This window comes from Corvus hawaiiensis, chromosome Z, assembly GCF_020740725.1.
Source record: "Corvus hawaiiensis isolate bCorHaw1 chromosome Z, bCorHaw1.pri.cur, whole genome shotgun sequence".
NCBI lineage: Eukaryota > Metazoa > Chordata > Aves > Passeriformes > Corvidae > Corvus > Corvus hawaiiensis.
This window is the reverse complement of record NC_063255.1, coordinates 63,596,661-63,613,305: the sequence shown is the minus strand read 5'-3', so window position 1 is coordinate 63,613,305 and position 16,645 is coordinate 63,596,661. Positions and strand designations below refer to the sequence as shown.

The 16,645-nt window shown below is 33.5% G+C and overlaps 1 protein-coding gene across 50 annotated transcripts in view; it reads right to left on the bottom strand.

Annotated features, from left to right (window-relative positions):
* PTPRD (protein tyrosine phosphatase receptor type D) overlaps positions 1-16,645 on the bottom strand; it is a 1,183,457-nt gene that overhangs the window by 832,979 nt on the left and 333,833 nt on the right. The window contains exon 5 of one of the 50 annotated variants that reach the window (XM_048291457.1): positions 13,554-13,661. The exons of the other annotated variants lie outside the window; for them this stretch is intronic. The gene's annotated coding sequence lies outside the window, so the exon portion shown is untranslated. The remainder of the gene's footprint in view (positions 1-13,553; positions 13,662-16,645) is intronic. 50 annotated transcript variants of the gene reach the window in all.

The window sequence follows — 16,645 nt, the reverse complement described above, 5'->3', positions numbered from 1 at the left end:
ATTTCTATCTATTTAAACAAGATAACCTGACATGTTCCAACAACACCTTTGTACTATCAATAGCAGGCCATGATGTTTCCTCCTAAACAGTCAGAGTTCTGTATCATAATATAGTGGAACTACAGATAAATGTATGTAATCTAGAAATTGAAGAAATTAAACGCTGCTGGGTTAAATAGAGAACAGGGATAACAATTAATTACAAAAAGTCTCCAGTGGCAAAACTGAGTGATTAGCATGGTGCATTTCTCAAAGGCAAGCAAAAGGTCATCTTCTACCCAAAAAGTCCTTTTAAAGGTTATGTTATTTAATGGATATGTTAAAGTTCTACATCATGCTTATGAAGATTATGGTTAGCTGGCAAGAGTTTCTCATGTTTTTGGTACTGAAAAATGTCTATAGCAGAGCCCACAATATGTTCTAATTCAATATTTAATACAATGTGAAAACTTCATGTTTATTATTTCCTTGCTTTTTGGGGGGTTTTGTTGAAGCTCATCCTTCAGCTGAACCTAAGAAAAATTAAAACCATTCTCTTGACTTAACATGGTACTACCCGGTACTTTCGAGAACAGAATTTTCTTAACCCAAATCTTAATACTAAGCATTTCATTGAGAGGTAATTTAAGCTGCTGTTTTCATCTGTATTTTTTGATTATATGTATTAGATGTTGTAGGTGTTTTCTAGTGTATTACATGTTTTCCAGCATGCAGAAGATACTAAGAATTTTCTTTCATGGAGCTCAATGAATTTGGTAAGCCATCTAAAGACTAACCAACAATAACTCCGATTCCCTAGTTAACACAAAGTCCCCAGGTCCTGTATGTTCACTATACAATATAGTTTTAGAATTGCATCATGAAAATGGCATGACTGTGTATTTAAATCCTACCATCTGACTTCCTTATTATAGACTTTAGCATTAAATAATTAAGTGATATATCAGCAAGCTGATGACCTAGAATTATATTCATTTTGATTAAAAGAGATACTCTTTGGAGTTTTTGTGTAAATTCATAAAAAATGAGTAAGAGAGAGAACAACTCTTTTTAAACACTTAGGACTGGCTCTTGATCATGGCTTCTTCAGTTTCAAGACAAGTAGGAGCTTTTAGTTTCACATTCTTCAGCTTAGAAAACACTCTATATTGAGTTAGATATTAATGTCCCTATTTCTCCATCAGATAAACTGTTCTGGACAGCTCTTTCCCAGCATGTACTCTTAAAAATCATATGCTCTCACAGAAGGTTTCAGATTTCATGATTCACAAATTCACTCTGCAATCTATCTAAATAATAGACAGATTATAATATATAATCTAGATAATAATATTTATAGCTGACATATAATATACAATACAGTAATATACAGTTTACATCTGAAAGTTCTAGTTATAAAATTCCACATAAGCTAAGAATTCACCAAATCAGCTAGCATATTATTTTTGAAAGCAAGGAAATAATGCTTTCCAATTTATCTCAGATGGCTTTGTTCCTCTGCCTGTAGCTATAATTGCACCCTGCAGCTGTGAATGCACAGAGGATTTCAAAACTGCTATCTCACAGGATGAGAATGTTCTGATTAAAAAAAAAAAAATTAGAGACAGATTATGAACTAAATTTTTAAAAAAAGTGAAAAATTCTTTCTGCATATGTTATACCAAGTTTGTCTGAAAATTCAGTAGGGCAGTATTCAAAGATTTTTTTGGTTTTTACTTTCACTTAAAATCAAAACTTCCTAAAAATAGTTATTTCAAGGAAAATGTTTCTGCTACCATAAAATACAGTTGTTGTCAAAGAATACAGTTGTTGAATGTAGTGCAATTATATTCATGCTGTGCAGGGCAATTTACACATTTAAATACATGGAAATTTTTTTATAAATCAATAATCCAATTTTAACTTTAAACAAGAATTTATGACTGATATCTATCCCAAAGATTACATTAATTGATCTAACAATGTATAAATTTTAAATTAATTTTAAACTGAAATCACTGATTTGCTGTAAGTAAGGGATTACAGCCTTTAAAGGAGATTGAAGAAGGATGTAGGGAAATATAAGTCATTTTGAGCACAGAACAAAATGCTGAGAGATAACAAAAATGTTCTAGCTTTCTGTTCTAAAAAAATACTACCTTATTTACTCTGTATTTTGTAACAGTTAAACTGAAAATATTAATAAAATTTACACATTTAGTATCAACCACATTGAAAATCAAACCCCATATACATTTTTAAATCCATAAATAACATTAATTTTTTTGTTCTGGGTTGGGTTTTGTTTGTTTGTTTTTTACCAGCAGCGCAAATCAATAAAGTTTGAAGTTCTAAGACAAAAACAGGAGATACACAATTCCCTAACTGATATTACCCAGAGTGGATTCTTTTGGAAAATGTATTTCTTACACAAAAACACTAGCCACATAGTTCTGGGTTCTGTCTTTAATCTTTCATCTGATCTGAGTAATAGAGGACAAGTTTTCATTGATTTCACCTGTGTTTCCAATTGCAAGTTAAATGATACAATATTTTTTACTTAGTTTCTATTAAACCTGTTCTTCAAAGGCATGAAGAGTGCTTCAGTGACAATGTGTTGCAGTTAAAACAAAACTGTGTCTGCTTTGCTGGAATTCATAGCACAGGCTGTTACATCAGTCAAGAAAAATGAGCTCTTGTCCAGGAGGAAGAGAAAAGAAAAAGAAATGTGTTCCAATTATAAAATTTTAAATTAAAAAATACAGACAAAGGTTTTAAAAAATTGTAACTGAAAAAATTAAAAGACACAGAATAATACACTCAGGAGCCCGGTTATGTACTAATCTGTGCTACTTGATCAAAAACATTCTTATCATGACCCCTAATGACCACTTTCAAGAAAAGTATAAGAGGTATGTCTTCTCAATTCTTATTCCTTTCCACCTGAGTAGAACTTCTCTACTGTTATAGCCGGGGTTTTTTCTTTTTTTGTTTTTGGTTTTGGTTGTTTGTTTTGGTTTTGGTTTTTTTTGTTTTTTTTTTCCTTCAGAGACTCTGCTTTAAATAAATTATTTTGATCTTGAGCCTAAACTAGAGTTAATGGCATGTATTCCTTTCCACCTTATTTAATGAATGATGATTCTTTTCTTTTGTGGGCATAAAATTTCTCTCCAATTTTTTTTTCCATTAATGATATTTTTAATATTCCATGTATTTAAGTCAGGCCAAAATTACACATATTCAATGAAATGTGATAGAATATTATTTGTAACAGAAATACAAAAATTGAAAAATTATTTCAATAGAGAGAATTACCCGTGCAACTTTTCCACTTTGCATGTTTCATCTCCATTTCTTACAATGAATGTGTGCCACATATTGAAAATTTTTGATATTTCTGAGGAATCTTGAATTGTATGGGAGGAGGCCTGAATTGGAGAGCTGAACATGAAATTCAAGTTTCCATTCAGGCCTGTCTGTGACAATAGGTTTATAAGGAATTAAATAGCTAAGCCAACTTATGCACTCTTGGAGTAAGAAATGGTGTAATTATTTCTAGCAGCTATTGAACTTTGATTAAACTGAATTTCTGTAATTAGTTTACCTTTTACTCATTTTTTACACTATTGCTCATTACTGTGGCTTCTGTTTTAGAAACATCAACATCATTTTACATTCATTAACTCTGACATTTACTATCTGAATAAATCAAGGACATCAAGGACAATAAAAAGGCCAGTAATACATCTGTGGCACCACAGAACTTGTCATGGGCTTCAAAACCTTTGAAACTGACAAAATATTCATTAGAGAGCCAAACACAATCTCTTTGCTGTATCAACACTCTGGTTAGAAGAATTCAAGACCAATTTTAAAGTGACTATATTAACTGTACTGGCTGACCAGACGTATAAAGGACAAAATTGCTCATCACAAGACCAGTGTGTATATGACCTCATGAGTTAGTTGCAGGACCATGGATTTGTATTTTAATCTGGGGAGAAAGACATACTCTTAAACTTTTTTGTTGGCTTAATCAGGGTATCTGAGATGCTTCCCATCCTGTGACACTTTAGCCCTAACCCTGAAAGTGCTTGGAATTTGGTTTTTTCACCAAAACAGTGAACTGTTGTTCAATTAAGATGGTGTTACACTTGTAGGAAAATAACCATGGCAGCCCTGATCCTAACTGAAAGCAGATGACCTGATATAAGTATTTTTATACTTATTAAGGATTACTGTATTTTCTATTGTAAGTATTCTATCTCCAGAAAATTCCATAAGCTTTGCATTGGATGAGAAATAGGAGCAAACACAGCGTTAAGTGCTTGAATTACAAAATAAACTGTACAGAGTTTAGTAAACACTTAAAATCATTCTCCTCATCATACAGGTTGCAGAGAATTCTCAAAGGTATAAATTAAATTTCCTGACACATCAGCGAAGTTTATGGGAGTGGGGTAGAAGACTGAATTATGAAAAGGTGAATGGAAAAAAAAATACATAAAATCTCAGGCTGAAGAATATATCTTCAGGCAAGCTAATTCAATAAGAAATGCATATTCATCATCTCTCAATCAATGCTACACCCAACATAGTGCTGAATCCTATATTATCACATTTCATGAATTAATCCAGTTCTTCAAAAAAACTCTTACTACATTTGAGACAAAACACTTTTCAAAGTACTTTGTGATGTGAATTACACAGGCAGCTACATGATGTTTTTTCACGGCACTATTATCTGTGTCAACAGTCACTGCAACTACTGAGAAATAGAGGAACTCATAAGGAGTGAGTTATCATAAGAAATTAATATTTCTTGCTGAAATTACACATAAACGTCTGGCTACTTCTGACAGAACTCAACTTAATGTCATATTAAGAAAAAATCCCAAATAATCAAGAGCACTTGAAAAAAGAAGACGAAGAAAAAAACCTTGAAAAGGCCACATTATACATTTATTCTAAAAGTAAGGAGGTATTTTTTGTAAGACAAGCTTTTTTTTGCATATCAAAGTTCTTTTCTTAAAAAAGTCTTAATTTTCAAAAATTATCAGTGTTTTTCTGTGACATTTATTTTGCAAGGTAAGAGCACATGAATACCATAATCCATGAACTTGTAAGCTGTCATTAGCTACAGCAATCAGTGATGTTAGTTAATACTAGATTTTGTCATCTGAAAAGATAGATATGGACTGAGAGGTATTGACCAGCATTGGTAAAATATCCTCTTAGGGTCCAACTCTCTGAACAAAAGTTTTATCTAGAGCAACATGTAGCCTTACTGCAGACAAGTTTTAGGATGTCAGACAAAAAGACCAACTCCAGAACAAGTGTGCAGAGCTCATTTGTGTGGGCACACCAGTGGGGGCCAGAGCCAAAGAGGCAGAGACACAAGTTCTGAATTTTGAGCTGTGTTAGAGCCTTATATCTGCAGAAGCTGAAGTCTTTGTCCTGTGTACATTTCACTGGTCACAAGGCAATGAGATCAAGTCAGAAGAAGGATGGATGGAGGTGAAGGGTAAAAGTTACCAACTTGATTGGTCAGTGGGAAGGGCTCGTGACCAGCATTACTTTCTCCCCTTCCAGGTATGAAACACACTGACTATTTCTGGACGCATCACTTAGTTTTTTCTCTATCTCTGTGTGCCTGATGACATCAAAGGTTTGCTTCTGCAACTGGATGTCTTTTCTTAATGTTATCCTTTCATGGCATCTGAGTAAATTAAATCTGCTCCCCTTTGTGGAAGTATGTTAAGAAGTTCCACTACAGATACTAAATAAGGATACAGAGACTACATGGCAGTGAATATAATTTCAACTTAATGTCTGTGTTGCTTGTGGTACAGTTTCCAGCAAATGGACTACAAAAGCAAGTTTCATTAAGAACCCATAAAGAAGTACAAGACTTAGACAGTGATGATCTTCTACCTTCTGAAGAAAAAAGTAAGGAGAAATTTAGGCTGTTTTCATACACATTACATATTATCATCCTAAAACATTTAGCTGTTTTCTGATATGTAGTCGGATGGACACAAAGATAGAGATAAAGAGTTCTGAGTAAGGTCCCCAGATAATTTTTCTATTAACAGGAGATCTAGGCCCCCAGAGAAATCATTACTATTGTTGACCTGGGCACCAATTGCTTAGTTAAAAAAAAAATTGTATGAAATAGGATACAGAAAAAAATATATTATAATAGAATTACAATAGAAGAACTTCATGTATGTATTCCATCAGTGCTTTCTTATTCTTCTTTTCCTGTGATTCTTACTTTCTCACATAGTTCAGATGAGTGGTAGAGACGTTATCTTCAATATCTGTGATCAAGAAAATTAATGAGGTTTGCTAAAAGTATAACTAGTTTTTGTCACTGATAGCAAACATTGCTGAATTTTCTTCTATTGCCTTGCTTCTTAATTCTCAAGCTAAAATGAGCATGAATCCCTTTTTTAAAAAGTGCAGGTATTTTGCTATGAATGCTAGACCTTTAAAAGTGTTTATTGAAATACCTGTTTTCATAAAAGTTGATCAAGGGTAATAATTTCTAATAATTTCAAATAAATCAGACCAGTATTTTTTGGAAGATACAGAAGTCCTGTTCCCAAAACTTCAAAACCATAATCAATCCTGGAAACTACAAATTATTCTTATAAGAGTTAGCTTGGATTTGACTAGCGAACTTAGAATCATAGGGTCATTTAGGCTGGCAAAGACCCCTAAGGTCATTGAGCTCAACCATAATCTGATACCACCAAGCCCACCACTAAACCGTGTCCTGAAGTGATGCATCTATGGGTCTTTTAAATAATTGCAGGGATGAGTACTCAACCACTTCCCTGGGCAGACTATTCCAATGCTTGATAACCCTTTCAGTGAAGGATTGTTCCCTAATATACAATCCAAACCTTCCCTGGTGTATTTTGAGGCCATTTTCTTCCATCTTATCCCTTGAAATTTGGACGTAGAGTCCAACCCTCAGAAAAAAATAAGGTCTCCCTTCAGTCTCTGCTTTTACAGGACTCTACTATTCTATTTTAAGCTTTCAAAAATTATTTAAGTATAAAAGATCATAAAATAAAGCAGTTCTGATGCGATTATATTTGTTAAGGCACCCACATTCTTCAGCAGTGGGATAAATATGAGATCACTGCATGTCCTATAACTCTTTGTAGTGGATATTGCATCTTCTAAGCAGAGATATTAGTTTAAAAAAAAAACAAAACAACTTCCATATATCTCTTTATAGATATAATTTTTACAGTAGTGCCTAATATTGCTTACTTCAGTCTTATGTCTTTATAAATGTAAATGTAACATGAAAGTAAGATTTGAAATATAAAAAAGATAGAGAAATTAATCCAATACAAGATTCTCATGCATTATTGTTTACAGATTTCTAAAAAATCTTCACAGAGAAACAAGGGTGAAGTTAGTTGTTTTCAGGAATAGTTGCTGATAAGGTAAGTATGAGAAATAATTAAATAAATAAAGAAAATAGCATTATATTGTGTTAAATAGGAAATAAATTGAAACTTCAAGCATGGATTTACTAGTTTGCTGAAAGAAGAGTTTTCTTCTCTTTGTGTAGTGTAACCCTTAGCATTGTGCAAGACTATTGTGAAGACAGTGCAAAGCCTATTCACCTTGACAAACAGCAAATAACTTCAGGCACAACGAGTAATGGAAGCATTTTACAATAGTCAGCTAATTGCAGGTTATATTTCATGATTCCAGGAAGAAAAAGATCAATAAAGAGGGTGAAGGCTGATGATATTTAATAATGTTTTGCTTGGTTTGTTGTTGTTGCCGTTTTTTTCTGAGAACATAGCTCAGTTGAATCTTTGTTTTAAATGCATAATACTTGCTTTAAAATGTGAAAAACTCTCTCTAATGCATAAAATAAGCAAATATAAAAATAATAGATATTCAGAATTTACTTCTGTCTGAAGATAAGTAATAGTAGGTACAACACATTGCTTTGTCATAACTGACTTTAAGACAGAAATTTATGTTATCTGATAATATCAAAAATGTGCCCATCAGAACAGGGTGTGCCATCTCACAGGGACAAACTTCTCTATAGAGAAGCAGTCAAGCAATGTAAAGCCAGGCAAGTGGATGATGCTATCTGCGGCATGTAAAACTCATATTGTTCCCGAAGTTGTGCAAAATGTCTGATCACCACTAACATATGGCAAGTACCTACAAGCTCTGAGTATCAGTGATTTTCTTCAATGCTTTTTTGACTATGGAAACCATATAAAAATTAATGAATTTTCATACATATTTATAAACATGTTATCTATTTCTCACAGTAATAAGTTAGACTACAAAGATGCAAATAAACTTCATAGAACTTTCCTCTCTTCAGTCTTCTCCAAATGAAAAGATGACTGAAAATTCTAATGTCAAACTTACTGGGGGTCACCAATATGTAAAAAGCATGTTATTGCATAAATATACTAAGCTTTCCATTCATTGTAGACTGCACATTCTAGAGTCCTTCTGTCTTTACACATGCTCAAGATGTTGAAGTCATACATGAAAAAAAGTAAAGATTGGAGAGATCAGGGCTACAGACTGTGCCAGCCTCTTCTCTTTGGGACTGCAGAGCTTCCTGGATATGTTATAAAATAGTGTAATCACAAAACTAATATTACCAAATGCTTGTATGTGTCTGACTGTGTCAAATCTATAGAAGATTATTTACATGATTTTTCTGGGTCCATTCCTGTGATAGACATTCTTTCATATACATAAGAACAATGGTTATTACTGCAGTCCATTTTTGTGTTTGGGTATCATTTTAAGCAGATGCTATTTAGTGCTGAAGCAGCTATTAAAGGCAGCCATGCATGTAAGTGTTTCTGTGGATCGATTAGCAAAAACTGGTCAGTCTACTGATGACTCAATGACCTTTACTGTGAACTTTTTTCTCTTTTGCTTCTCTAGCTAGTGTTTGGGCTACTTTCTTGACTATGCTGCAAAATCCTAGAATTCACCAGTTGGCTGAACATGGATATCTGGTACCTCACTTTTACTGCTAGTGTTTCACTGGTGCCTACACATTGTAGTGCTTCCAGGAGCAAAACAAAACAACTACAAAACAACAACAACTACAAAACAACAACAACTACAAAACAACAACAAAGCAGAGTAAACAACAAAACCAGGGACTGTATTTTCTTCTCATTCTACTGATATGAATATATGAAAATAAATTATAAATCCTCTGTACAAAAATGTCGTTGGCTGAATAGGTTATAAAGTCACTAATTATCACATCTCATATCTTAGAGGGTTTCAAAATGTACCCATACTATCTAACAGCATTTTATTCAAAGTTATTTAACTTCAGAACAGAGCTGCAACAGTAGCAGAACAATATTACAGTGGGAGCTTTTTATATGTAAAGGGAGAGAATATAAAAAAGAAAATGATAAAATTATTTAAAGGTCCCAGAACACATACAGACCCACAGAATCGCTTACTTTAGAACAGACCTTTAAGATCATGGAATCCAACAATTAACGCAGCACTGCCAAGCCCACCACTAAACCATGCCCCTAATCACCACATCTGTGCATCTTTGAAATATCTCTAGGAATGGAAACTCAGCTACTTCCTTGGGCAGCCTGTTTCAAAACTTGACAACCCTTTTCATGAAAAAAATTTTACTAGTATTCAATCTAAACCTCCAGTGATGCAATTTGTAGTCATTTTTATTCATGCTACTGCTTGTTACCTGGGAGAAGAGCCAAGGCCCACCTCACTACAATCTCTCGTCAGGTAGTTGAAGAGAGCAATAGCATCTTCCCTTAGCCTACTTTTCTCCATGTTAAACAATCCTAATTCCCTCAGCTGCTTCTCACAGGACTTGTACTCCAGACTCTTCACCAGCCTCATTAAAGAAGGCCTTTTCCACTGAATACACAAAATTCCCATCAAAAACAGAGATGGTATGTAAAAAATACAGAACAAGAAGGTCCTATTATTTTCTCACTCCTAGTTACAAGACACTGGAATTGTTCTCCTAGGTGACTGCTGAATCAGTTTTTAATGAACACAAGAAAACAATGTATAATATAAAGGAGCAAAACAAAAAGGCTTCTTTTAAAATACTTTACTTCTTGCAGTACAAAACTCTGTTTGGATAGAAAGTGAATAAAGTTTGCTTTAATTGAAGAGAATCTTGCAGAAGATATGTCAGATAAAATTCAATAGAATAATTCAGGTAGTAATGGGGAAGATACATGAGATCTTTATCATTCTTTGATTCTTTTTTTTGGTGAAACAATATTTATAATGGGAATATTATCTTGCTTTTAAAAGAAAAAAAAATTAACAAAGTTTATAAAATAGATGAAATGCTAAACAAGAATTTAAAAAACCCCACCCTAAATATGTATTTACACTTTTTTCATCTTCCAAGATATTTACTCTTCTGTTAATATTTGTTAATTATTAATTAGTCCTGTCAGTGAGTCTGTGTAAAACAAAATATTAAATGTATGGTATCACATATCATAATGTCACTTGGCTTGGGACCTCTGTCCTTCATTTTGTGATAAAATTTAATTATACTTGCTAAGATTTAACTCTGCATTTGCCTTTGTGACATGTTTATTTTGATGCTATTACAAGTAATGCAGCTTATTTTTTTGATACTACATTTAGAATGTCCATTGAAAGAATTATCACTTAATCTAGTCTGCTGGTTTTGGCTGGTTAATTTTCTTCACAGTGGCTGGTATGGGGCTGTGTTTTAGATTTGTGCTGAACACAGAGTTGATAACAGAGAGATGTTTTTGTTATTGCTGAACAGGGCTTGCACAGAGCCAAGGCCTTTTCTGCTTCTTGGACTGCCATGCTGGTGAGGAAGTTGGGGGTGTTTGGGAGGCTGGAAGGAGACAAAGCCAGAACAGGTGACCCCAACTGACCAAAGGGATATTCCAGACCATGTGGCATCATGCTCAGTATATAAAATGAGGAGAAGGAGGAGGAGGAGGGGACATTTGGAGTGATGGCATTTGTCTTTCCAAGTCACTGTTACTTGTGATGGGGCCCTGGTCTCCTGGAGATAGCTGAACACCTGCCTGCCCATGGGAAGCAGTGAATTAATTCCTTGTTTTGGTTTGCTTGTCTGCATGGCTTTTGCTTTCCCTATTAAACTGTCTTTATCTCAACCCATGGGTTTTATATCTTTTATCCTTCTGGTTCTCTCCCTGATCCTGCTGCTGGGAGAGAGAATGAACAGCTATATGGGGCTCAATGGCTGGCTGGGGTTGAAACATGATATCTAGCAAGAAAAAACTGTATGTGGCTTTACCAAGTTTTACTCCTTTGAACACTAGCATCTGTCTTTTGAAACACTCCAGTAACATAAACTTCTTCAAAAAATCTCTTAATCAACTAAGGATCCACACATTCCTTTGGTTCAACTTTCTACAGACTGGCTGTATTTTTAATCCTTCAGTTTGACCAGTCTGTTGTGGTATCATTTCACTACCATTGCTGTGGAAATCTTCTTGAGTTTTTTAAATTGCAAAAGAAGAATATTCTAAATAGTTAAAAACTTACTCTATTTTTTTCTCCCAATGCTATAGAGCAGCTTCATGTAGTAGCAATTGCAGAGACCTATGGCATCCATGAAGGACAGAAGTAATAATCAGAATAGAAGAAATTAGTTTGCCTTGAAACAGAGCAAGTTTCCTAAGATGACACAACTAAAACCAGTATGTACTTCATAATACTGTTATGACACAGGAAGATGCAATTTTACATAAGTACATGATCAGCATAGGAGCAAATAAATAGTATTAAATGGATTTCAATGGTAATAAATTTTTTACTGTATGGCTCTGTCCCTGAAATGCGGTCTTATTGGAGACCAAAGAACTTCAGACTATCTTACACTGTATTTTGATAAGATTTATGTACTGCGTCTGAGACTTTAAGAACCAAGAACCCAACTGGTTCATGGGTTGGGGGGTGGGGTGGGGGATGGGCAGGAGTGGAAAGAATGGAAGTTTTCCACTCATAAGTCTAGAATATTTTATGTATTTTGCATGGTTTTTACTGAATTCCTCAGAGGCTTCTTAGCTTCAGTAAATAAAAACTAAGAAATAAGTGGCACTATTTCAGCTTTCATTATTTTCAGGATTCTACTCCCTTTCACACCCTTAAATAAGGGTGGATTTTACATTATTGCCTTTTTCACCAATATGGGAAAAAAATAAAAGAAATGCTATAGTACTGCAAGCCATCTGATGGATGCAGTAGTTTTCTCTGTAATGGAATGCCTATTTGTCATATGGCTATGTGGGAAGTGAATATAAGTAGTACCTTTCTTCTAAAATGATTGATAGGAACCTAAAAAGTATTTTTGTCACAGGCTGTCTGCTACAAACGAGATAGATACGGGGCTTCTGGCTCAGTCTTTTGCATACAAAGAGAGATTCATGTTTCCATTGAATATATGTACTTTGAAACAAAAACAAACAACAAAAAAAAGAAATTACAGCTGTTAGTTCGCATTTTTAGAGAACATGGAAGAATTACATTAAAGGAGCTAGATTATGCTATTGGCAAAAATATGAACTACTTTATTTTCCACCTTTTTTTTTTTGTTTTGAGAGCAAAAAGAAAGACTGAAACAGAATAAGTGCATGCTATATCACATTATGTCTTACAATTAAATTATTAAAATTGAATTATTCTACAGCTGATAAATCCCGCAACTAAGGTAACTTAAAACTTCAAAAATTTTAAATTGTCATTTTAATGTGCCTTTGGGAAGGGAGGTGGTGGTTTTTGTTAGCATGACAGTTGCAGAGACAAAGTTTGTCACATTGTGTTGAACATGAAATATAAATGTCATCTGCTTAATTATGGAAAAAATAAGATTAAAAAATCCTAACAAACAAAAAAACCCAAGAAAATACTCTACTATAATCTAGATTTAAAAAAACCCCCCCAACATAAATGCATGATAACTGTCTTGAGCATTATTTTTAACTTCACTGTCTTCAAGACCAGAGAAACTGGTCATTCTTTTCTGCATGTTATAGAATTTTCAAACTGCATATAAGATTTGAAGTCACTAAGCATAGGGAAGATATATATGTATCTTCAATTTTCTGTTTAAAAAAAATTAAATTTAAAGCTTAGATTTTTTTTTTTTTCTTTTTAAATCAAGGGGCTGTACTGAAGTTCAGCAGCTCTTAAGTTTTACTGGAAACAAATGGTGAGATCCTATTCTGTGAATACTACTCATGTCTTTACTTTTCTGCTTACAAAGGAAAACAAAACTGACAATTTTATCCCTTGTAGATCACTATTTGTTGAATTTTCCATTTGCTTAATAAAAGAGATTAAATTCAGTTAAATATTATCAAGATGTGTGTGCCTACAATCTAAACAGAAGTATTTTTATTTTTCATATTATTTTAGTGTCTTCCAAGAGACAAAAAAATTGTATTTTTTAATAATTCAGATAATGAATCAAATTAACTCCCTATAACTGGGGTTTTCTGCACATAGATATAGAATCAAAACTGACATCTCACCACTTGTGGGTATTTCACTACCTCTGAATTTCTGCTGTGGATAAAGGCAAGGCTATACATTTTCTGCTTTCCACATTTCTGCTGCAAAATATCCAATGGGTAGAAATCCTAAGAACAAGGATGTGAAAGAGTTTCAGTTAATAGCAAGACAACACTCAGACTCTCCAAAAATTATGCACGGAAGGAAAGTTTTGAAGTTCCAGAATAATTTTTTTAAGGAAAACATACGACATTCATATGCTTCTTTTAATGAGAAAATTAAAAGCTTAATATTTTGGGAAATTTTTCAGAATATTTACAATAATGTAATTATTTGTTTCAGAGATTTGATCAATAAATAGCATGTCCAGGTTATTTTCATATTTTTGTTTAGATTCAGGGGGGTTTTTAACATACATATCTGCAAAAAAATTGTTTGTGAATAGTGATCAGCTCACATCTTTTTTGCCAATCACTTTACATTATCACTTCAGCTGAATCAGTGTTCAGTGGGTGTAAACTCCCAATGACTTTACAGTCAAGGCAAAGATTATGACAAGTAACCGTATAATAAATCTGCTTAGAGAAGCATGCATTTTTACCATCATATCACAAGAAACAACCTTCTTTCATTTTAAGATGAACTTTTGCCCTTTCCATAGCTCTCTCATGACCTTAAAATGTCATCACAAGAGTGTCCACACTATGTGTTTAATTTATCACAATGACATCTGGCACAGAGCTTGCTCAAAGCAGCGTCCTCCGTGGCACAAAGGGCTCAATAACAGCTTACACTTTTATGCTTTATTTTACTTCCTCCTCTTCACCTGTCAGAGGGCAAGAGAAATTTCTTTGGTTGCATTAATTGTACATACACACTTGTACATGTAATCCTATTTTGTGAGGAGATCCACCTAAAACAGACTACTTCTTTTCTTCTTTCTCCTTGACTAGTAATAGTGGTCTGCACACAGCAGGATACAGGAGGAGAAAAGTCCGTAAGCAGTCTATGAGAAGAAAGAAAATGACCATTTCATCCATACATATGTAGGAATATATTGGTTTGGAAAAAGCACAGACTATATATCTAGCCTGTATTATATTTTTGGTATCCTTCTTCTGGGGTGGATGTCTTCACTCAACTCCACTCAATGGGTCAATGTGCAATTTAATACTTGTACAATTGTGATACAATTAGTGTTTTCAGGGGAGAAAACTAACCTAAGTGCCTCAACAGTAAACACCACCACATCTTGTCTCTTTCTCCTACTGACCTCTTCAAGTATTTCTGTACCTAAAATTGTAACAGAAACTCTTGAATTCACAATGAAAAATTTTAAACAATACATATTCACTTCCAGAATGCTGATTTCTTGAAACATTCATTAGTAAAACAATAAAATATAAAAATATTTTCTTGTCTGAAAAATAAAGTTCTGAATCTTCTACAACAAGATTGGAATTTAGTAAAATTAAGGAGCATCTTAAAAGAGGCAGGATCAGTCATTAGATGAAAATATCCTTACTAAATATTATAATAGCTTTCATGACGTAATTTATTTCTAGTAGCTAGATTCAATATCTGCAACCATTTGTTCTTCACCCAGCTGGTATTTCATCTCCAAAGCTTAATGGTGAGGCTGTGTGCAAAAGCAGTCACAGCTTTGGGTGATTAAAAACAAAGTTAGTATTACTCCTTGATTTTTGATGAGACAAAAATAAAATGCATACCCCAATGATGTGTTTCAGACTTCATGATGCCTTATGATGGTTTATTTTATCAGTGAAGAAAAATATTTTCCAAAACCTACAGTGTTATTTAGCCATGTTTGTTCCTCTGCATGTGGTTACAGAGAGTAACAGATATTCTGCACTCATGAAGCTGCATGGTACACTGATATTCCCTATATTTTCAAATTGTGATACAATGAGTTATATTAACAACTGTGAGCTTGAAGATTTTGGTTTCTTTTTTGGAATTAAATAATGTGAAATATTATTAGCTACTAGTACATATGAATATCCATCAAGAAGATATAATCATAGAACAAAGAAATGAACAAAGAATGAACAAAGAAAAAAATTAAATTTTGGTAAGAGAAAGACAATATTTTTTAATATTGTACATTACAGAAAGAGTATTGTAGGGATTTTGGAGATAAAACAGTTAATTCATTCCAGTGGTATAACTTGTGATAAAGTAAAAACCAAAAATCACAAATTCTTCATGAAGTTTTCCATTATTTTTATATCAGTCATTATTAAGATATTCAAAAACCACTAGTTCAGGACTTCAAGGTGATGAAAATCCAACTTTTTCCTGTTTTTTTGCCATTGAAGGGTTGTAAGAGGTTGTTCTAACTGGACAGAATAAATGCACTGGAAATGCAGTTTCCTAATACATAACTTAGTTGCAAGGAAACAAACTACCTCTTATTCTTTTACCTTACAAAAATGTTTCTACTTTCCCATTCTAGAAGATAGTTTTCATTAGAGGGAAACCTCACATAAATTAAACACCAGATGTTCAGTTTTTCTCTCTGCATATAGCACAAGAAAACTTTCAGAGGCCAGTTTAGCACCAATGGCTGCCCAGTTTGGAGAATTATAGCATTTTCTTAAAGGCCACAAGATGGAAAATTTTCTCAACAGTCCACATGCACTGGTGGCCAGCCAAAATGCAGCAAATTCTAAGGTAAAAAGTAGTCCACAGAGTTTGGTTTTATTTTGGAGGTTTGTGTTTCTTACTGTAGCTCATTACATCTGTTACAGGAACACAATGTCATATCCATGCTAAGAGCTAAGAAAGATATGTCAGTTACCTTCTCTGCAACTTAATCTGGCTTCCTGTACCACGATTTCAACATTCAGCTTTTTGATTGTAGAAGAATAGATAATCTGTGTGAAAATATTTTTTAAATATCTGATGAATTTGTTTTTAAGTAAAACTTTATTTATTTGCATTACTACTATTCTTTCTCTTTCTAAAGTTAGCAATAGAACATTAGATTGATATGAATCTAGCTTAGCCAAAACAACTCCAGAATGTATTCTCAATATCTCACAAAATATTATCTAACTTCCTTTTCTCCAAGTGTTAGAAAACTTTCCAC